Below are 22,618 nucleotides of genomic sequence, written 5' to 3'. Positions count from 1 at the left end.
CTTTGCCTTCACTATTAATAAGCTCAGTTGCGCTCCCAAATGTCCTGAGTGTTCACGTGCACGATCCGCATTGTCCGCAATCAACAAATTCGCTTTTAACTGCGCGATGTTTCATCACGGTCAGTGCTGTGCTATACAGACCGAGTGAAGAAGTGCAGCACGGGTGAAACACGGTGATTGACTTTCAACCTGGAGTTCCCTTCATCAACAAATTTCAGTGGTTGTTCTTAAAAGTGAGGACTCATTCGAATAGTTCTTAAAATTTATGCATAAGCCAATGCCCAATGGCATTAAGCTACCTACTTTGTTCTTGGATATGTTGATTTGCATAGCCTACTTCGTCTAATTACCAAATTTTTCTTAAAGCTTCGAGATACCGGTATTTGACATGAAATTTAACACTTTGTCTTACAACATCCTGGTCATCAACATAAGTCAAGTGTTATTCTGGTTTTGTTGTTGTTTTTACCTTGCTTGAATCGAATTGTCGATCACCAACTTGATTACATCGGCGGTGCTCGTGATTGTTGTCGGTATGTATTCGTGTGATACGGTAAGTCCTCATTTGCTGATACAGGAGTCTCATAATCTATGCCGTTGATAATAGACCTACCGCAAACAAAAACGCCGAACGTCTTACATATTATAATGCACAATATAATGTTCTTGTTGGGTTCGTGGAGGAATGAGTTAGCTGGAAAATAATGGACCATTTATATGGTATTATAAATGTACTCATTCGGGACAAATATTTCAGATTCCCCATGGGAATCAACATCTATATCATTCGTGGAGGTTTACTCACAAAATATGGAACGCATGTCCACCATCATTCGAAGTAGTGTCAAATTTTGACGCCTCCAAGTACCCAAACCATGGATTTTCAAGCATGAAAGTTTGCCGTGTGCCATTCCACACAACATATTATGTGTTGTCGGTGTTGTACTGCATGTAAGTATATACTGTATACGGTATTTGAAATGGAACCTCTCGTTGATGGGCTATTTTTTAAAGTTTGTATACAATTGCAGCGATAATACCAGGGGCGGTGCGTAGTATTGTTGCAGGGTTGCACAACTTCCCATAATGTTGCACTTCATATGTCGTCTTTTCATCTAATGTTTTAATTTAATAAACCTAACATCTAATCGAAAACAAGTTAAAATCAACCATCTTCGGTCGTTCTCTGTACTAATGCTTCGTAACCGAACAACAAACTCTGCTGGCTTCGAATCAAACTCAGGGGGTTTGCTTTCCTACGGCAGCTCCCTAGCGGACAGCTGGGCGCAATGTACCTCAGCAGGGACGAGCCTAAACCTGCATAGTATCAAGTAGCATGCCCGTCAGTGTCGATCTGAGGGAGTTGCACGAGACTAGCAAGTCCCCTACCGAGAAACAATTCCAAATGTCCCCGTTAGACTGCGCCACACTGCGGAGATAACTTCATTCCTGCGTTATCTCCTCTCGCAAAGGTAATTCATTTCAACCTTTTAAATTTACAAATTTCATTTACGTTGCATCGACGCAGATAGCTCTTACGGCGACGATGTGATAGGAAAGGGCTAGGAGTTGGGAGGAAGTCGCCGTGGATTTAATTAAGGCACAGCCACAGCATTTTCCTGGTGTGAACATGGGAAACCGCGGAAAACTATCTTCAGGGCTTCTGACAGTGGTTTTGAACCCAGTATACCCCGAATGCAAGCCCACAGCTACCCGACCCTAACTGCACGGCCAACTTGCTAGGTAATTTCTTTTTCACGCCATACCAGACTACCCACAATATTACCAACATCTTGCTTCAATGAAAAACAGGGCGGCAAATTTTCAATTCAAGTGAGGCAAAAGTAACTGTACCAGGCTGAGTGGCTCAGGCGATTAAGGCACTGGCCTCCTGACCCCAACATGACAGGTTCGATCCTGGCACATTCCGGTGGTATTTGAAGTTGTTCAAATACGTCAGCCTCGTGTCTGTAGATTTACTGGCATGTAAAAGAACTCCGACACCTCGGCGTCTCCGTAAACCGTAAAAAAGTCGTTAGTGGGACGTAAAGCCAGTAACATTATTATTAAGAGTAACTGTAGTTACAGTGTATAATTAGCCTCTAATTTCCTGGGTTGTAATTGCCAGATATATTACATTTTTACTGGGAATGAAGTTCATTACTTAATGATAATAGAGTTTCTTGTTATTTCTGTAAGCTATAAAAATGTACACTGAAAATATTGTTTCAACACCCAGTTTCAGATACCACCAGCCGCCACTGGATAATACCATCTATACGTAGGTGAGTGGCAGCTGGCAGTAGAAGAGAGCTCATCTCAGTTGTATCAACAATCAATGTAATGTTATTGGTGATCGTGATCACTCTTATCGGCTTAGGACATTGTAGGCCACCGCAAGTAGGTTTTTTTTTCCTGCTCGGTGATAGACCATCCGAGTTCAAGGAAGTCTTCCATTTCTGGCTCCCTTGACGTCCTTATCTCTTTTTTTTCCGCGTATTCCTTCTCATTTTGGTGGTTATCTTCCGTATCAGTATGGGCTGACACGTAGCCTAGTTTTGTACGTTAGAAAAACAACACAACAACGACCATCATCGCCATTTAACTCGTTACTTTTACAATTGAACAATATTGGCGACATGGTGGAATTTGCACAAATCCGTGCCTTTGGGACATAAATAATCGGATATTGTATTTTGTGCACATGTGTTTTTTGGAATAAATATTTCCGGAGACATGTTGAAAATATGGCGAAAAATATAATATCCACGAAATCTCCGTTGTTGTTGTTGTTGTTGTTGTTGTTGTTGTTGTTACATGATAACAGTGCATAAATCATAAGAACTTCTACACCGTCTTTTGGTCCGCTTAATATTGCTACACCAGTGTAACTTAAACTAATCGAATAGTATGTATGCCCTTGTATACTCTCCGAATAACCTCGAACTTAAATATCGACCGAGCGAGTTGACCGTGCGGTTAGGCTCGCACAGCTGTGAGGTTGCATTCGGGAGATAGTGGGTTCAAACCTCACAGTCGATAGCCCAGAAGATGGTTTTCCATGGTTTCCCATCTTTACACTAGGAAAATGCTGGGCCTGTGCCTTCATTAAGCCCACGGCCGCTTCTTTCCCACTCCTAGCTCTTCCCTATCCCATCGTCGCCATAAGACGTATTTGTGACGTAAAGCAAATTGGAAGAAAACCCCACTTAAATATCGAATTTCAAGAAATTATGTCAAGCCGTTTTCCTGTGATATTTACACAAATAACCGGACAGACATACAAAAATTAAACTGAAACCACGTTCAATATTTGTATAACTATTCCGACATAAATACGAAGTATGAGGCAAAAATTTGAAGTGTACAGACAAAATTTTAATTTGATTTATTAGATATAAGCACACACTGAGTACTGGAGCATTCTAAAAGTTAACACGTAAGCGGTTTCGTGTTTTAAAACTGCACTAGAAAAAGTAAACCGTGGTTACTTTGTGACAGGCGCGCGCCAAATACTTATTTTATATTTCGCGGGTATGCATCGACGTCTTGACAATGAACAGCGTGTGTTTTCACTCCTCAGTAACGCTGCTACCTGTGCGTACAATGACAACTTCTTAAGTGTTGGATTGTTGGCGACAGAGAGCCTTTCGTGGTATTGTACAGAGCAGAGCGCGTGGTTTTGTGAACAGCGGGAAACTTCTGTAGGCGACAGAAAACCTTATTGAGGTACACACATCAAGTTTAGTGGAAATCTTAATTTCATGTTTCCTAATAAACCATGCAAAATTCGCATGCCTTTTTTTTTTTTTTTTTTTTTTTTTTTTTCCTACAAGTTGCTTTACGTCGCATCGACACAGGTAGATCTTTCGGCGACGATGGGAATGGAAAAGGCTAGGATTGGAAAGGAAGCGGCCGTGGCCTTAATTAAGGTACAGCCTGGTGTGGAAATAGGAAACCACGGAAAACCATGGAAAACAATCTTCAGGACTACCGACAATGGGGTTCGATCCCACTGTCTCCTGAATATCGAATATTAGCCGCACTTAAGCGACTGCAGCTATGGAGCTCCGTTTTGAGCTTTCTTTCAATTATTTACGCTAAAATAAAATGAAAACGAGAAGTTTAAGGGGTAACTTTGTGACAACAATGGCTCTGTCACAAAGTAACCCCGCTGTTCTAACATCCACACATTATCATTAAAGACTTACACCTTTCAGCGTTCAATCTGCAAGCCTCTGTGAATATACTAAACGTCGCCAAAATCCCCTATTTGCAACTAGTGCTGTGGCCTCAATTAGTTCTATACCTCTTATCTTTAAATCGTTAGAAACTGAGTCTAACCATCGTCGTCTTGGTCTACCTCTACTTCTCTTACCCTCCATAACAGAGTTCATTATTCTCCTAGGTGACCTATCCTCCTCCATTTGCCTCACATGACCACACAACCGAAGCCGGTTTATGCGTACAGCTTCATCCATCGAGTTAATTCCTAAATTAGCCTTTATCTTCTCATTCCGAGTACCCTCCTGCCATTGTTCCCACCTGGTTGTACCAGCAATCATTCTTGCTACTTTCATGTCTGTTACTTCTAACTTATACTGAGATATCCTGAGTCCACCCAGCTTTCGCTCCCGTAAAGCAAAGTTGGTCTGAAAACAGACCTATGTAAAGATAGTTTCGTCCGGGAGCTGACTTCCTTCTCACAGAATACTGTTGATCGCAACTGCGAGCTCAGTGCATTAGCTTTACGACACCTTGATTCAATCTCACTTATTATATTACCATCCTGAGAGACACACAACCTAAATACTTGAAATTATCGAACTGTTCTAGCTTTGTGCCACCAATCTGACATTCAGTTTACCTACTGACATCAATTTAGTCTTCGGAAGGCTAATTTCCATACCATGCTCGTTGCACCTATTTTCAAGTTCCAACATATTAGACTGCAGGGTTTCGGCACAATCTGTCATTAAGACCAAGTCGTCTGCATAGGCCAGACTGCTTACAACATTTCCACCCAACTGAATCCCTCCCTGCCATTTTATACCTTTCAGCAGATGATCCATGTAAATTATTAATTTATTATTATTATTATTATTATTATTATTATTATTATTATTATTATTATTATTATTATTATTATTATTATTATTATTATTATTCGTGATTTGAGTCGGCGCTGTCATGGTGGTTCTCTATGTATTCGGTTCATTCACCTATTTTCAGATCTTACTTTTCCCCCATTTGCCCTGATTGCTGCTACTGCAGCACATTAGATTGCAGTATGTACCTGGTGGAATGTCTGGTGTTTTTCTAAATATATTGGTAGAATGTTGGCATTCAGCTTTTCAATTATTATTATTATTTTTATTATTATTATTATTAGAAAGGGCGCTCGAATGGGCATTAGGATTTACAATATTCACTTATCGACATGATTCTCCCTCCCTGATTTGAATAATCTACCTTTAATTCCACAGTCCCCCAATATGGCGAACATCTTTTCCCTTGGTACCCTGCCACATGCTTTCTCTAGATCTACGAAACATAAACACAACTGCCTATTCCTCTCGTAGCATTTATCAATTACCTGGCGCATACTGAAAATCTGATCCTGACAGCCCCTCTGTGGTCTGAAACCACACTGGTTTCCATCCAAATTCCTCTCAACTACTGATCTCACCCTACCTTCCAAGATGCCAGTGAATACTTTGCCTGGTGTACTAATAAATGAGATACCTCGATAGTTGTTGCAATCCTTCCTGTTCCCTTGCTTATAGATAGGCGCAATTACTGCTTTTGTCCAATCTGAAGGTACCTTACCAACACTCCATAATAATCTTACTACTCTATGAAGCCATTTCATTCCCGCCTTCCCACTACACTTCACCATTTCAGGTCTAACTTCATCTATTCCTGCTGTTTTATGACAATGGAATTTATTTACCATCCTTTCCACTTCCTCAAGCGTAAATTTCATCAACATCACTTTCCTCCTCCTCATGAGCTTGGCTGTTGGCAACACCACCAGGAAGATTTACTTTTACGTTGAGAAGATGTTCAAAATATTCCCTCCACCTCTCCAGTGATTCCCTGGGATCTATTATGAGTTCACCTGATTTACTTAAAACACTGTTCATTTCCTTTTTCCCTCCCTTCCTAAGATACTCTATTACTGTCTAGAAAGGTTTCCCTGCTGCTTGACCTAGTCTTTACAGGTTATTACCAAAATATTCCCACGACTTCTTTTTGGGTTCAACAATTATTTGTTTCGCTCTGTTTCTTTCATCTACGTACAAATCCCTGTCTGCCTCGGCCCTTGTTTGGAACCATTTCTGATAAGCCTTCTTTTTACACTTACAAGCTGCTCTCACTTCATCATTCCACCAAGATGTTCGCCTTTTCCTATCTTTACATACAGTTGTTCCTAGGCATTCCCTTGCTGTTTCTACTACAGCATCCCTGTATGCCACCCATTCTCTTTCTATGTCCCGAACATGCTTACTGTCTACTTTTCGAAACTTCTCACTAATCATACCCATGTACTTCTGTCTAATTTCCTCGTCCTGGAGATTTTCTTCCGTTATTCGTTTGCAGACAGATTTCACTTTCTCCACCCTAGGCCTAGAGATACTCAGTTCACTACAGATCAGATAGTGGTACAGACCGATGTTCTAAAATTGCCTTTTATTTAATGTGGAGTCGGAAAGCGATGTTCCACTGAACCGAAGCAAGAGTGTATATGTTTTGTTAAGATCCAATTGAGAATTAAATGAAAATTGTCTGAATAATCTACTTTGTGGATTCAGGAAATGTGGTTTTTGCCCTCTGAACCGGCCAAAAGTACTGAAGCACCTGTACAATAGGACAATGGATGTAGAAGGTGACGCTGTGAAACGAGCTGTAAGTAAATTTCATTGACCACCCGAATCACAAAAGGGGGTGAGGTAACAACTAATGGCCGAAGAAAGGAGAGACATATAGATGTGTCACCTGGAAGAGGCATGACAGCTTCAGATTTCGACACTGCATAGCTGCGCCAGTAGTTGCCAGAGGATATTTAAAAAGGTCTGCGCACACCAACGCGGGAGCGGGAACGATCCCGTCGCGAACTATTATGAGTACAGTGGGATATGGATACATTCACACCGGTGCGTCACTCTCCCACCTACATGGCAGGACTGCTGCGAACCATTTTCAGTTCGCAGCATGCAGCGTTTTCCCGCGTCCCGCATTCATTGTGACAGTAGGAATGGTGACTGAACTGTTGACAGAGTGCGTTAAGAAACATCCAATGCTTTACGACATGAGTAATGAAGATTACAAGAATGTAAGGAAGAAAATTTATGTTGTGGGATGAAATAGGAAAAGAATTGAGTATTACAGAGCACGCCGTAGGATGTCACTATTATTATTATTATGATCAAATAAATCTCAATTATGAGATATCCCGGTGGATATATATTCTCACAATACTATGGGAACGACGTTAAATGAAAACATAAATTACCTAACGACAAGAAATTATACGAAAGCAAGACATTGGAAGAAATTATAACAAAACCAGGAATTTAATGATAACGAAAGAAGTACAAAAGAGCAATATATGAAAACCATTTTTATTTTCGTAAATTTAAAATTATTTTTTCTACAGCATCGTTCTGTGGGTCCCCTCTACTGAGACCAAGTCTGCCTATTAAAGCAGTTTCATTGCTGGGCAACGCAGGGCCACATCCAGATGAAAATGATCTAGTATGTGATGGAATTCGTGCTTTATTTTTGCTCCCTAACGTAACAAGTTTGATACAACCTATGGATCAGGACGTTTTGGAATGTCTAAAAACTCTAAAAAAGAAAGTATAGGCACCGCTTGCTACGTTCACTCCTGGAAGCAACTGAACGTGAGTAAACCATCACGAACTTCTTCAAACAGCTAGCCATGAAGGACGTAATGTATTGGACGAACTTCGCAGCGACCCGGGATGGTAGGTTTCGCTACCGCTCCCGCTTCCCGCGTTGGTGTGTGCAGACCTTATTAAGTAGCGGGCAATCTGTGTAATTGCTCAATTCACACCGGGGAATAGCCACTAGAGAGAGAGAGAGAGAGAGAGAATGGTGTCCTATAATGAACTTCTCCCTGCTCTTATATTAAAAATGAAGAGCCTAAGGGTTAGGACAATGCGAAAACATCCTACTGGATAACTTTTCCTCGACTGCCTAGAGGATTACACTATACGATACATACATTGGTTGACGATCTAAGTGAGGGTTACAGTAAATTTTTCAACTATCTTCGCATGTCAAAATCATCATTTTACGAATTGCTTAGCTACATCAAAGAAGATATAACGGGAAACGACACAGGACTAAACAAGTATTTCCCAGTAGAAAAATATTGGTCCCCACACTGAGGTAAATCATACCATAGTCGTTACTTTGTTTCTCATTATAAATCTTTACAATTATCCGTAATTTTGAAAATCGTGTTATTTGAATCCATGACATATTGTTTTAATTAATCATTAGTAACTGACTTATTAACTCTTCTGATAAGGTTGACGCCAGGAAGGGCATCCGGTCGTAAAAAATCGCTACGAAGATTCATTTCACTTCTTACCCGACCCCTTAGAGACACGGGCCAAGGGTTGGACATACATTAGTTATTGACGGTTTCATAGTCAGTCGGCGGATACCGAGTGGGTCGCCGGCTGGTCCGTGGTCCGACAGCTCTGCACTCTGACCGACCCATCGAGCAGAGGAGGGGTGGGCATGGCTCTACGCCTCTGTATTCCGGAGACGGAGAGGGGCTGGTCCCCACGATCGGCTGCTCTGAGAATGGTTTTCACTAAGGCGAATAGCGGGACAGTTCCTTTTCCTAGTAAAGGTCACGGCCGCCAACCTTTCACGTTCTCCGCACATCTCCGATACAAATCTCCTGTCCTGATAGACGGCGTCACTGTCTACAACAGGAGGCCCGTCTCCTCTTTCAAGGGGAGGAATGAAAACATTTATAGTAGTGGTTCATAGTTGTTGCACGCTAACTAATTATTCCTAACGTAATATACCCTATTTATAATAATTATCTGCCTGCTCTCATTTCTTCTGCCTGCTCTCATTTCTTGATGGATGCACTATTTTTGTATCCGTCTCTTGGCACAGGCCACAGCAAAGTGTAGCTTCCACCGAAGTCCCAGACTCATCCATGGCTGTGACAATATGGAAGCTGCTGGGGTATGGGTGGTGCTGAGTAATGACATTTGGAGTACAACTAGTGTCTGTGTGTTATGAAAGGTGTTGCTCATAGGATTAGTCGTGCTGCAGTGGCACCTTCTGGTCCAGTGAGGAAAGCAATGGCAAACTACCTCACTCCTCATCTTGCCTAGTACGCCTCATTTGGACTTTGCCATTGGTTTTTGCAGTTTCCCTATAACTGCATAGCCTTTGGTGGTGCTATTTGAGGATCCAACCAGCCTCTGGGCTGATGACCTAACAGACACAGACTACAAATTTAAATGATGTAGAATTTTTATGATTATTACGCATTTCTACACTATAGAATCTAGAACACCAAGCAATATAATGGAACAATGGTGCTAATTTAAATGATGTAGATTTTTTATGATTATTACACATTTCTACACTGAATAGTAAAAATGTAATAGAATCGGAAAGAAAGTTGCTTTACGTTGCACCGACACAGATAGGTCTTATGGCGACGATGGGACAGGAAAGGGCTAGGAATGGGAAGAAAGTGGCCGTGGCCTTAATTAGGGTACAGCCCCAGCATTCGCCTGGTGTAAAAATGGGAAACCACGGAAAGCCATCTTCAGGGCTGCCGACAGTGGGGTTCGAACCCACTATCTCCCGAATACCGGATAGCCTACTGGCCACAATTAAGCGACTGCAGCTATCAAGGTCGGTAGTAATAGAATCTAGAACATTCTTCTCGCTCAGGGTTTTTTTTCCTTCGAATACCGGTAGGGCCTACTTGAATGAAGTTCATTAAAATGCTGTCGGTAATTTTTACCATCATTGATTAATTCCGCTGGCACGGGGACTGGGTGTAGGCCTGTGTGTCGTCTTCATAATCATTTCATCCTCATCACGACGCGCAGGTGGCGTACGGGCGTCAAATCAAAAGACCTGCACCTGGCAAGCCGAACATGCCCTCGGACACTCCCGGCACTACAAGCCATACACCATTTTATTTTACTTATTTGCTTTTACTTCGGGATGTCCGACTCCATGGCTAAATGGTTAGCATGCTGGCCTTTGGTCACAGGGGTCCCGGGTTCGATTCCCCTGACACGGGGACTGGGTGTATGTGCTGTCTTCGACATAATTTCATCCTGATCACGACGCGCAGGTCGCCTACGGGAGTCAAATCAAAGACCTCCACAAGGCCTCTGTGGAGGCCACACGTCATTATACCTCGGGATGGAGCAACACCAAGAATCAAACCATGATCGCCGGGATGATAGGCAAGCAGCTAAAGTGCTACACCACTCTGTTGCCCCAATAATAACAATAATGATATTGTGTATAGTCGTCACTGGGCAAAAGAAACCTCGCAAATCCTTCGGAGTAATGTTTACAGAACAACTCCAAAACTGAACTGTCGGTCGGAGAACTGTTCCTTGCATTTTTATTACTTAATGATAGTCCATTTATTCGAACACTGGAGTCTAGTGTTTCCTTCTCAGGCAGCGCGGTAAGCCTTCACCAGTTGGAGAAACGTGGTTTTCTCGTGAGTGGAATTACGAGGTTTTCATTACCTAGCAACGACATTGAAATGAATGAGTGGGTTTCGAAACAAAAATTTTAAAAAGCAATAAACATAAGCAAGGATTTCTACATGCCAAGTCAATGGGAGGTACAACCTGACACATTTTAGAATGAGTAGTTCGGAAAGGTGAAAACAGTTAGAAGCTACAATACATTTGCGTACCCCTTGAGACGACGACGCGTAGTGGTTCGTGTACCACACTTGGTTACCACTGCTTTATACAATACTAGCTGATGTACCCGTGCTTCGCTACGGAATTCTACGTTGTATACGGAATTCTAAAGTACACGTTGTGAGCAAGATTGTATTAAATTGCATAGCTCTTAACGTTACCCTACAACGCGACGAGGAAGTCACCAAAGATCTTTTCTCATATGAAGACTGAGTTAGGGAATTTTCACTGTAATGGTAGACCCACTTGCATACCATCACTCACAATCAGGTTGGGGAGTTTTCATTATAATGGTAGACAATAACTCTCCACCTGCCTTTTTACATCCTCAGAAAGACTGTCTTAATGGTTTTCCCAACTGAAATGAACATAGGTCATTACAATGACGTCAGTAGGAATGGCGCGATTACAGGCAATGCTTTCATATGAAATACTTGATCAAATGAAACACCATACATTTTCATACTTTTAACGAACAGGACTACACTGCCGATCTAACATATCAAAGTTCCAGAGCTGGAATGACCAAGCCACAGACAGCTGTGATTCGTGAACACACTTCGTCTTTTTTCGGCGGGAAGAGGGTCGAATAGTGGAGACTCTCAGTGCAAAAACTATGCCCTTTTACTAATCTGTTTCCTAGGAGTACCCGATTAATCGGAAAATATCAATTCACTACACTGGCGGCGGAAAAATCTATCTGACTTGGAGGCAATTTTTCCTCCAAGCCAGAGGAGAAACCCCTTCACTGATAATTTGGAATAAAATGAATGTAGAATTTAATAAAAGTGAAGAGCAAGAAGTTTTTCTTAAGAAACGGCTCTTTTCAGGGTTGAATTTTGAGTTATTTAGTGAATTGTGGTGCTATAATTTGTAATAGGCCTAAATTGTTTCTAGACCAGACCATACTACTACTACTACTAAGTCAGCCTCTGCCTTAATTATGCACACTGCTCATTCAAACAGCGCGTCAGAGTAGGGATCGAATAACTGGAATACTATGAAGAATCAGTGTGTTACGTACCAGCTGTATCAGAAAATGTATGAACCAGAGGAATGGCATGCTAAAGAAGAGAGAGATCTAACTCCCCGGCTATTTCCCGCCAATATTCAGTCAGGCTACTATACTCAGTACGCAGAGTAATCCCATCTATCGGAGTTGAGAGGCAGCATAGGAGACAAATAACATCACAACAAACCAATGTAATGTTATTGTTGATCAATGTTATGCGCTTTCAATATTGTAGGCCTTCACATTAGTTTTCTTCCGACTCTGAAATACCACTCATCATGGTAGGGTGAAACTGAATAAAACATAAATGATCGGAAATTGTATTCTCTATAACTTTTGTTAGTACTTTTCGACAGGACCAAAATTATAGGTATTTAAAAACGGAATTTTAGGCGCCTTCCCCTAAACAATTTCACCCAGGGTGAATAAAATTGTGTATAGCTTAGACTGTAGTGTCTTATTCCCCGACTCTATATACCGATTTTTATTAAATTCTGTTAACCCATTTTCTCGTGGCTCGGCGTCGATATGGACTTAGCAACAAAAATACAAATCCTTGAATATCTGTGCTATCATAGCCGGTACGCTAAAAGTGTATAAGACATAAATGGTCGGAAATTTAATTCTATATATGGTTATGTTGTTTTATCGATATGACCACTAATAATATAAATATTTGAGAATTAAATTTGAGACCTTCCCCTAAACTACCATTTTTTCAGCGCGAATAAAATTATTTATAGCCTAGACTGTAGCGACTTATTTCCCGACTTTGCAAACCCATTTTTATTAAGAGAGGATTTTTGGATATTCCGTCGCTAAGGGGGTGAAAAGGGGGTGGGGGTGAAATTTTAAAATGAGTGTATCTATATCTCTAAACTTTACAAGTTTACAGATGTAAAAATTGGTATTTAGAATCTACTTTAAAAATAAGGAAACACGTATTTTTTGTTTTCAGAAAATCCCAATAAGATGGGTAAAAAGGGTGAAAAAGTGGTTGAATGCCTTTAATCAGGATACCGGTACTTATATCTCAGAAACTGAAGATATAGCAGACCTGAAAATTGATAATTTTGATCTCTTTTAAAAATAAAGAAACAGGTATTTTTTTGTTTTTGGAAAATCCAATTAATGGGAGGGTGAAAAGGGGGTGAATTTTTAAAAAGAGCGCATTTATATCTCAAAACTTTTAAAGTTTACGGATGTAAAAATTGGTATTTAGAATCTTCATTAAAATAAAGAAACACGTATTTTTTGTTTTCGGAAAATCCCAATAGGAGGGGTGAAAAGGGGTGAAAATTGTTTGAATGCCTTTAATGAGGATACTTACATCTCAGAAACTGAAGATATTACAGACCTGAAAATTGGTTTATGGGATCTCCTTTAAAAATAAAGAAAAACGTATTTTTTTGCTTTTGGAAAATCCAATTAATGGGGGGGGGGGTGAAAAGGGGGTGAATTTTTAAAATGAGTGTATCTATAACTCAAAACTTTTTAAAGTTTATAGATGTAAAAATTGGTATTTAGAATCTCCTTTTAAAATAAAGAAACATGTATTTTTTTTTTTTGTTTTCGGAAAATCCCAATAGGAAGAGTGAAAAAGGGGTTGAATGCCTTTAATGAGGTTACTTATATTTCAGAACCTGAAGATATTACAGACCTGAAAGTTGGTGTTTGGGATCTCCTTTAAAAATAAAGAAGCACGTATTTTTTGTTTTTGGAAAATCCAATTAATGGGGGTGAAAAGGGGGTGAGTGTATCTATATCACTAAACGTTTGAAGTTTATAGATGTAAAAATTGGAATTTAGAATCTCCTTTAAAAATAAAGAAACACGTACTGTTTTGTTTTCGAAAAATCCCATTAGGAAGGGTGGAAAAGGGTGAAAAAGGGGTTGAATGCCTTTAATGATGCTACTTATATTTCAGAACCTGAAGATATTACATACCTGAAAATTGGTATTTGGGATCTACTTTTAAAATAAAGTAACAGGTATCTTTTCGTTTTTGGAAAATCCAAATAATGGGGGGTGAAAAGGAGGGGGTGAATTTTAAAATTAGTGTGTCTACATCGTAAAACTTTACAGATGTAAAAAATGGCATTTAGGATCTCCTTTAAAAATAAAGGAACACGTATTTTTTTGTTTTCTGTAAATTATACTGAAATTTATCATTGAATGCTTATTGTTTTATATGTAATCCGCCGAAAACCGCGATCTCACTCGTTTTATGAGAGAATCCGCCAAAATTCGTGACCTGACTCGTTTTCTAATAGATTACGGAAAGTTTCCTCCCATTTTTCAATCTTTCTTTCCGACAATCGATTTCGTACTTCCCGGGCTAGGTCCAGGTATTCCACCCGGTCAGTTGGGTCCCTAAATCTTTGCCATGTGTTCTTATTAGCATTTTTAATATGGATCAAATCCTTCAGGAGATCCGGGGTGGTGTCGTCTTGGGTGCCTTGGCGGTACTGAACCCGCGGTCGGACTGCATTCTTAGTCATTACCCGTCCAGGACCCGTTTCCAGCGCGGTCCGCACATTTGACGACGATCCAGAACATTATTGTTATTATTATTATTATTATTATTATTATTATTATTATTATTATTATTATTATTATTATTAGATGTTCTGGACCCCACAGCAAGACGCAAGACCGCTACTGGGCGGTAAATTATATCTTCTGCCTTGTCATTGTTGACAATGTGACCAGCAGCATTGTCGCGCGTAGGCTAGTGTGCGGGATTTCTACCGATACGAATGACATACTCAGACCACCATTCTCAGAGGTCCCGAGGGACCAGTGACGGATTATAGCCCGTCGACCTTTTAGGCCTTGAGTGCTATTTCAGAAATCTAAGTTGTTGGAGTCATAGCGGGTGTGATGGAAGGTGGATTCTTGTAGGGGATCGAACTGACCAGAATATGGCCTGTGCCCCTTACGGGGCGGATGGTGCCCTTTGTAGGGCGAATGTTGCGGGGGGGGGGGGGGCGTTGGCTCTCTGATACCAGAGGCCAACGGAGAGAGGGCGAAGCGAAGTAGGGTGACCACGCCCGATGTTGCTTGGTCTTAATGTATTTTTAAAAGTGCTCATAACAAGAATGACATACTTCCGTGCATTATTGACCTTATTATAAAGGTGAAAAATTTGACGGTCAATCTAATTCCTATCGTTTATTTCAAATGTGTTTAAATTTTTATTTATGTGCCAGGAGAATCTACTGTACCGGTAATCTAAGAACGTTCTCCGAAGGAAAAGATGGCTGTTGAAAACGAACCCAGGAAAGATTAAAAGTGATCGGTTTATGATCAGAATAAGTTAATCGAAAATCTACAGCCTGTTTCTAGTCATTCGAAAGGGTCAGGAATGGAATGAATAAAGCCCCATCTAGCGGCGACAATAGGAATTGTGCCGGCTGCCGAAGCACTCCTCTGGGGCAATGATCGATGACTGACAAATGAAATGAAATATTGGACAGTGTTGCTGGAATGAATGATGACAGGGAAAACCGGAGTATCCGGAGAAAAACCTGTCCCGCCTCCGTTTTGTCCAGCACGAATGTCACATGGAGTGACCGGGATTTTAACCACAGAACCCAGCTGTGAGAGGCCGGCGCGCTTCCGCCTGAGCAACGGAGGCTCCTTATAAGTACATTATGAACAGTTACATCAATTGGTCTCACCTCCTTTTACACATCACCGCCGTTAAGTTTATTTACCCTCCCCCCCCCCCAAAAAAAGAAGGCGTGTTTCTTTATGTTTAAAGGAGATTCCAAACACCAATGTTCACTTCTATTACCTTCAGTTTTGAGATATAAGTATCCCCATAAAAATAATTCACTTTTTTCGCTTTCTTTCACTCTGTTCCCCCCGCCCCAAGTGAATTTTCAGGCAAAAAATACTTGTTTCTTTAACAGTAAAGGATCTTCTAAATACCAATTATCACGACTCTAACTTATTCAGTTTTTGATTTATGTGTCCTCATGAAAGGAATTCAACTCCATTTCACTCCCTCCCCCCAAGATGGTTCCCCAAAAAACGCGTTTTTATTTGCTTTTAAAGGAGATCCAAATACCAATTTTAGTTTTTATTAGAATTATGTATTCTCATACAGTTAAGTCAATTAATTTTTAATTCTTTCACCCCCCCCCCCCCCCACCAACCACTTCATTGGATTTTCCGAGAATACGTGTTTAAAGCAGATTCCAAATATCAAATTTCACGTCTGTAACATCTTCACTTTTGAGATATCAGTAGCCTAATTAAAGGAATTCAACATCATTTTCAGTCACTTTTACCCCCCCCCCTCTCCACCCAAGTGGTATTTCCGAAAACTAAAAATACACTTTTCTTTATATTTAAGAGATAAAAATACCATTTTTCACTTCTGTAACATGTTAAGTTTTTGGAGATATACTGTAGAAATTCTCATTTTAAAATTTCACCCATTTTTAGTTCCCCTTAATTGGAGTTTCCAAAAACAAATCACCTATGTTTCTTTACATTTACAGGAGATTCCAAATATCCACTTTTTACGTCTGTAACATTTTACGTTTCTCAAACATTCTGTAGATATAGTCTTTCAAAAAATTCACCCCGATTTGTCACTCCTTTTTAACCGCCATTAATTTTATTTTCCAAAAACAAAAAAATTCGTGTTTCTTTATTTTTAAAGGAGATCCCATATACAAATGTCCTGTTCTGTAATGTCTTCAGTTTCTGAGATACATGTATCTTCATTAAAGGCATTCAACACATTATTCACCCTTTTACACCCCTCCTATTGGGATTTACAGAAAACAAAATAAAATACGTGTTCCTTTATTTTTAAAGGATATCCTAAATGCCAATTTTTACATCTGTAAAGTTTTACGATGTAGACACACTAATTTTAAAAATTCACCCCCTCCTTTTCACCCCCATTATTTGGATTTTCCAAAAACGAAAAAATACCTGTTACTTTATTTTAAAAGTAGATCCCAAATACCAATTTTCAGATCTGTAATATCTTCAGGTTCTGAAATATAAGTAGCATCATTAAAGGCATTCAACCCCTTTTTCACTCTTTTCCACCCTTCCTATTGGGACTTTCCGAAAACAAAAAAATACGTGTTTCTTTATTTTCAAAGAAGATTCTAAATTCCAATTTTTACATCTATAAACTTTAAAGGTTTAGTGATATAGATATACTCATTTTAAAAATTCACCCCTATTAATTGGATTTTCCAAAAACAAAAAATACGTGTTTCTTTATTTTTAAAGGAGATCCCAAACACCAACTTTCAGGTCTGTAATACCTTCAGGTTCTGAAATATAAGTAACCTCATTAAAGGCATTCAACCCCTTTTTCACCCTTCCTATTGGGATTTTCCGAAAACAAAAAAATACATGTTTCTTTATTTTAAAAGGAGATTCTAAATACCAATTTTTACATCTATAAACTTTAAAAAGTTTTGAGATATGGATACACTCATTTTTAAAATTCACCCCCTTTTCACCCCCATTAATTGGATTTTCCAAAAGCAAAAAAATACGTGTTTCTTTATTTTTAAAGGAGATCCCAAACACCAATTTTCAGGTCTGTAATATCTTCAGTTTCTGAGATGTAAGTATCCTCATTAAAGGCATTCAAACAATTTTTCACCCCTTTTCACCCCTCCTATTGGGATTTTCCGAAAACAAAGAAATACGTGTTTCTTTATTTTTATTGAAATTCTAAATACCAATTTTTACATCCGTAAACTTTAAAAGTTTTGAGATATAAATGCGCTCTTTTTAAAAATTCACCCCCTTTTCACCCTCCCATTAATTGTATTTTCCAAAAACAAAAAAATACCTGTTTCTTTATTTTTAAAAGAGATCAAAATTATCAATTTTCAGGTCTGTAATATCTTCAGTTTCTGAGATATAAGTACCGGTATCCTGATTAAAGGCATTCAACCACTTTTTCACCCTTTTTACCCATCTTATTGGGATTTTCTGAAAACAAAAAAAATACGTGTTTCCTTATTTTTAAAGTAGATTCTAAATACCAATTTTTGCATCTGTAAACTTGTAAAGTTTTGAGATATAGATACACTCATTTTAAAATTTCACCCCCCTTTTCACCCCCTTAGCGACGGAATATCCAAAAATCCTCTCTTAGCGAGCACTTACATGTTAATATGAATGTATCCCCAAAATTTCATTTCTTTATGTTCAGTAGTTTGGGCTCGGCGATGATGAATCAGTCAGTCAGTCAGTCAGTCAGTCAGTCAGGACAAGTTATTTTATATTATTTATATTATTATATATACTAATTATATATAATTAGTATGGATTTAAATACTACCCAAATCATCTACAAGACAATTTCAACATTGCTGTGAGGAGGTTGACGCCAGGAAGGGCATCAGTTCGTAAAACTCGCTACGATGATTCACCTCATCGCTCATTGCAACCTTGAGTAGCCGCCTACCATAGCTGTTTAAATGCCTACTTTAGGCTACGTCGCAACGTTTGGGCGAAGATTTTAGTCAACCCTGAGGATAAAGGAGAAGTAGCCAAGACGTCACATGTGTTCGTCTTCCGGGAGGTGTGGCTTGCAACGTTGCACACTCAGAGGCCACTCCCAACTCTATTTTTTCGGGAACTGATTAAGGTGTTTCTATGGTTAAACATTCTGGCTATACCAGCTTTTCGTAATCAAGGAAAACAATTAATTAACTGTAATTTAATTGCGATGAAATGTACAGGATGTAATCCCACCCCAATATATGGCATTTAATTGTTTGATCAGCGCTGACAATCACTTAATAGGAACGGTTTTCCAAACGCCCTTGCGTCTCTGATAATCATAATTATTTAATGCCAGGTTATTTTTACTTTGGTTTTTGAGGATAACAATTATTATTATTACTTACTATTGAAGTGAATGGAAGATTTTCTTGAGGAATTCTGTTACTTCGACAGTGATCCACTGGTATTTCACAATCGTTGGCAGGGGAGTTGATCGTAGCACAGCTGGTCGATCTCTTGAGTACGTGGTGCATTCAGTCAACAGCAGTGGCGGCTCGTGCATTTAACACTAGGGGGGGGGGGCTGCATGAATAATTACTGAATTTTACCCTATTTATAGATGAGCTGCATTCGGCGAGGCTTGTAGGTTGAAAATATGCTGTTAACCTTCTCATTGAAATTTGGTATTTCTATCATCAAAGTAGTTCCATTGACAGCATTGCCAGAGCTGTCGGTCTTTCTTCACCCATAGTGCTGCGGAGGTACGTTTTTATCCTCTTTATGGCTGAGAAACACCTTTCTGGTTCACTCGTGGTAGTTGGCAGAGCTGTTGCAATGTGAATAAGTTACTACTTATGAAAGTGATGGCTGAAGATTGTTCGAGCTGATTAACTGAAGCAGCTGGATAGCACCAGACAGTGATCTAAATTCTTCTATGGAGTGTAAAATAGATAGTTCAGTTTGTAGTTATTCTTTGTCAAAAGTAGGAAAAAGTCGTACGCGGTCATTTAGCTCTTTCTCAGGAAAATCTTATTTTAAGGAAGAAAAATTTGATGGCATCACCAGGTTGATACTTGGAGATGATTTGTAAATTTAAACCGGCTATTTGCCTGGGTTATGGTGACAGATTTCCTTGGCCGCAGACACTCTTGTCTCAGTTTCCTGAACATGGCGTCGTTTGTTTACATTTCCGGTTTCAGAATTTTCAGTGGGGTCCAGTATTGTATTTCTCACATCATTAACAGTTTTAACAAAGTTTGAAACATGGCAACGAATTTTTTCTACATCTGCCTGGCGATTTTGAAGTTGATTGTATAAAATAAAAAATATATACAAAATAATATTCTTATGAATAAAATACTGGTATATTCAGCTAAAAAGAATCAAAGCAAATCCACCTCTTCTATATTCAACATTAAATCCCGAAACCAATTCTGACTCCCCTTCCGCGAGGCATGATATGATGAAAGAATTTCAGCCAGAAGTTGAACTCTTCATCCTGAAGGTACTTGTACAAAGTCGATGATGCTTCTCTGATTGTGATGTCACTTGAAGACTCAGATTTCATCAGTAGTTCTAAGCAATCAATTAAAGCATTTTTCTCGAATACAGTATTGACTGTTCTCGATTTAAAATTCCATCTTGTGGCTCCAGCAGCAAGTATCCGTTTAGCCACACAAGAATCTAAAACAGACACTCTTTGGCGTGATCGAGAAAAGAATGCCGGTATTGAAGACAAATTTGCAAAATAATATTCTTGCTTTAGTGTTTTGCTTAGCAGCTCTCTCCATTATCAAATTAAGTTGGTGTGCAAATTCATGTATAAAATGGGCGTTCGGGTACACTTCCTTAACTCTCTTCTGCACGCCACTGACGGCACCACTCATAACAGACGCGCCATCGTACGTCTGGGCAATGAGTTTATTCTTCTTCTTACCTTTCAGAATAACGCCAGGCTAGGAAAGAATACATTCTGAAATAGCCCCTTCATTTTGACCAGAAGGATTAAAAAATCCCCAAAACCGTTCTGCAAATTACCTTGCGAATCACAGTACCTTAGTACAAGAACAAGCTGAAATCCATCCGACACATCCGTCGTCTCGTCATCCATGATTGCTAAAAATTCAGACTCGGATACCTCTTCCAAAATAGCCTCTCTGCATACCTCCAGCATACACTACAATTCTTTCTGGACCATTTTCGATGTTCCTTTGAAACACGAAGCACTCTCTCTCTAGATGTGACTTAAAAACAGAGTCTAGTTCACTCTTGTATTTAATTAAATTCAGAAATATACCAGGATTCTCGGAGTCTGCCCCAGGGGCTCTGAACTTTGGAGCGTGGGTTGGCGACCACGGGGCCCTTAGCTGAGTTTTGGCATTGCTTCCACTTACTTGTGTCGGGCTCCTCACTTTCATCTATCCTATCCGACCTTCCTTGGTCAACTCTTGTTCTTTTCCGACTCCGACGCTATTAGGTTTGCGAGGGCTAGGGAGTCTTTCATTTTCACGCCCTTCGTGGCCCTTCTCTTCCTTTGGCCGATACATTCATTTTTCGAAGTGTCGGACCCCTTCCATTTTTCCCTCTGATTAGTGTTATATAGAGGATGGTTGCCTAGTTGTACTTCCTCTTAAAACAATAATCACCACCACCTTCTCGGAGTCTGGCCTCTCGTCATGTCCTCTCAACGCCAGTTCGTTTGACCCACAAAACTTAATACAGTTTATTATTCTGGATAGTACTTGCCGATTTTTGCTTACTTCACTATTATGGCGCTGTACAGATTCCTCATAGGCCTTACTTAAACCCTGGCGCATATCTACGGAACCTAGAAAAGCTATGTCTAGCACACTGTTCACATGTTTTTCTGATTTTTCATGTTTCTTTATTTTATCACTAAGTCTCTTCAGATCACGAACTCCTCATCAACCCACGCACTGCTTGCTCCTTCACTGGCACTTCCAGAAATAAGGCACGGGAAACAAAAAGTGCATTTTGAACTTCGCACCCATACAACCATTCATGTTTACTATATACATCTGGATTGAAAATTCTTGTGTACTATGTGTCACGGCTCTTACCAGTCTGAGAGATTTTAAATTCAGGGGTAGGTCTTCCTCGAGCTTTAATATCACACTTTTCATTTAGGGTTAAACTTAAGTTTGATAGATTTTGAAAACTGCACTGAGTTAACAATATTCATGTCGATGTTAGAACTTCTTCTATCGCAATCGGTGGACAACAAATAAGACACGCTGGTCTGCAATGCATGCAGAACGGACCGCTAGAGCAGGGTTGGCGGGCGCCTTATAGCGCATACGGAGGGGGAAGCGGATTCAAAGCCTTATGGCCAGATTACAGAGCCATGTCCTGGCAGTCCCAAGAGAGGGAAGTGGAATCATACGACATTATCATGTGAAGAGAAGCATTCAATTATTACGCTATTCCAGAGTAGAAAATCAAGTGTTAAAGGAACTCGCAGAACAGATTGACTATATTTCCCTATTGAATATGTAATGTTGCTTCGTGTAAATTATGTGTGAAGAGCTGGGGGGGGGGGGGGGGCTGCAGTCCTGCAGACCACCCACTAAATCCGCCACTGGTCAACAGGTGTCGAGCAGTCTGTGGAGATTTTTCCGGGCAGCTGCAGAGTGGTGAATCCATTATGTTCATTTTATGGAGATAGGGTTTAAAGCGACCATGATTTGTAATAAATTGGGTGGTTATGAAGTTGGGCCAGATAGATGAGGACAGTCTGTGTGGCGTTTGGTTCCTCCCTTCATTCCCCTCTCCCTTCATTGTCGAGCCAGTAGGGCATGTGGGCAGGCGGGGAAGCAAGTGCCTTCCCCTCCGCGTGCGTTTCGTTCATGCTAGATATCGGTCCTCGTACTTCCGTTTTCTTCACCTCCCCTCACTCTTCAGATGTGTGCATGTGTTAACGCGTCTGATGGATGTGACAAACGAGAGAGAGAGTGTAAGCAGGTACTGGGTGGTTGTGAGGGCTGTACTGATTTCTTGCCTGAAATGAATATTTCTGGCCACGAGATACTAAAGATTTCGAGTATACACGTTGAGAGCATTTGGGTTAATCCAAGGCCTGATTTCGAAGCTTTATTCAAGGACAGTCTCCACTTCGTGAGGACGT

General features: G+C 40.0%; 2 protein-coding genes across 4 annotated transcripts in view; one reads left to right on the top strand and one right to left on the bottom strand.

Annotated features, from left to right (window-relative positions):
• LOC136857331 (glycerol-3-phosphate phosphatase) overlaps positions 1–22,618 on the top strand; it is a 150,656-nt gene that overhangs the window by 22,984 nt on the left and 105,054 nt on the right. The window contains exon 1 of one of the 3 annotated variants that reach the window (XM_067135929.2): positions 41–233. The exons of 1 other annotated variant lie outside the window; for it this stretch is intronic. The gene's annotated coding sequence lies outside the window, so the exon portion shown is untranslated. Of the gene's footprint in view, positions 1–40; positions 234–2,243; positions 2,286–22,618 lie in introns of those variants that run through there. One more of the 3 variants, XM_067135932.2, reaches the window with a different exon arrangement.
• LOC136857330 (mitochondrial ornithine transporter 1) overlaps positions 1–22,618 on the bottom strand; it is a 161,132-nt gene that overhangs the window by 90,363 nt on the left and 48,151 nt on the right. The gene's annotated exons all lie outside the window — the stretch shown is intronic.

Source organism: Anabrus simplex, chromosome 1 (assembly GCF_040414725.1).
Source record: "Anabrus simplex isolate iqAnaSimp1 chromosome 1, ASM4041472v1, whole genome shotgun sequence".
Taxonomy (NCBI): Eukaryota; Metazoa; Arthropoda; class Insecta; order Orthoptera; family Tettigoniidae; genus Anabrus; species Anabrus simplex.
This window is presented reverse-complemented; position numbering and strand designations above follow the sequence as displayed.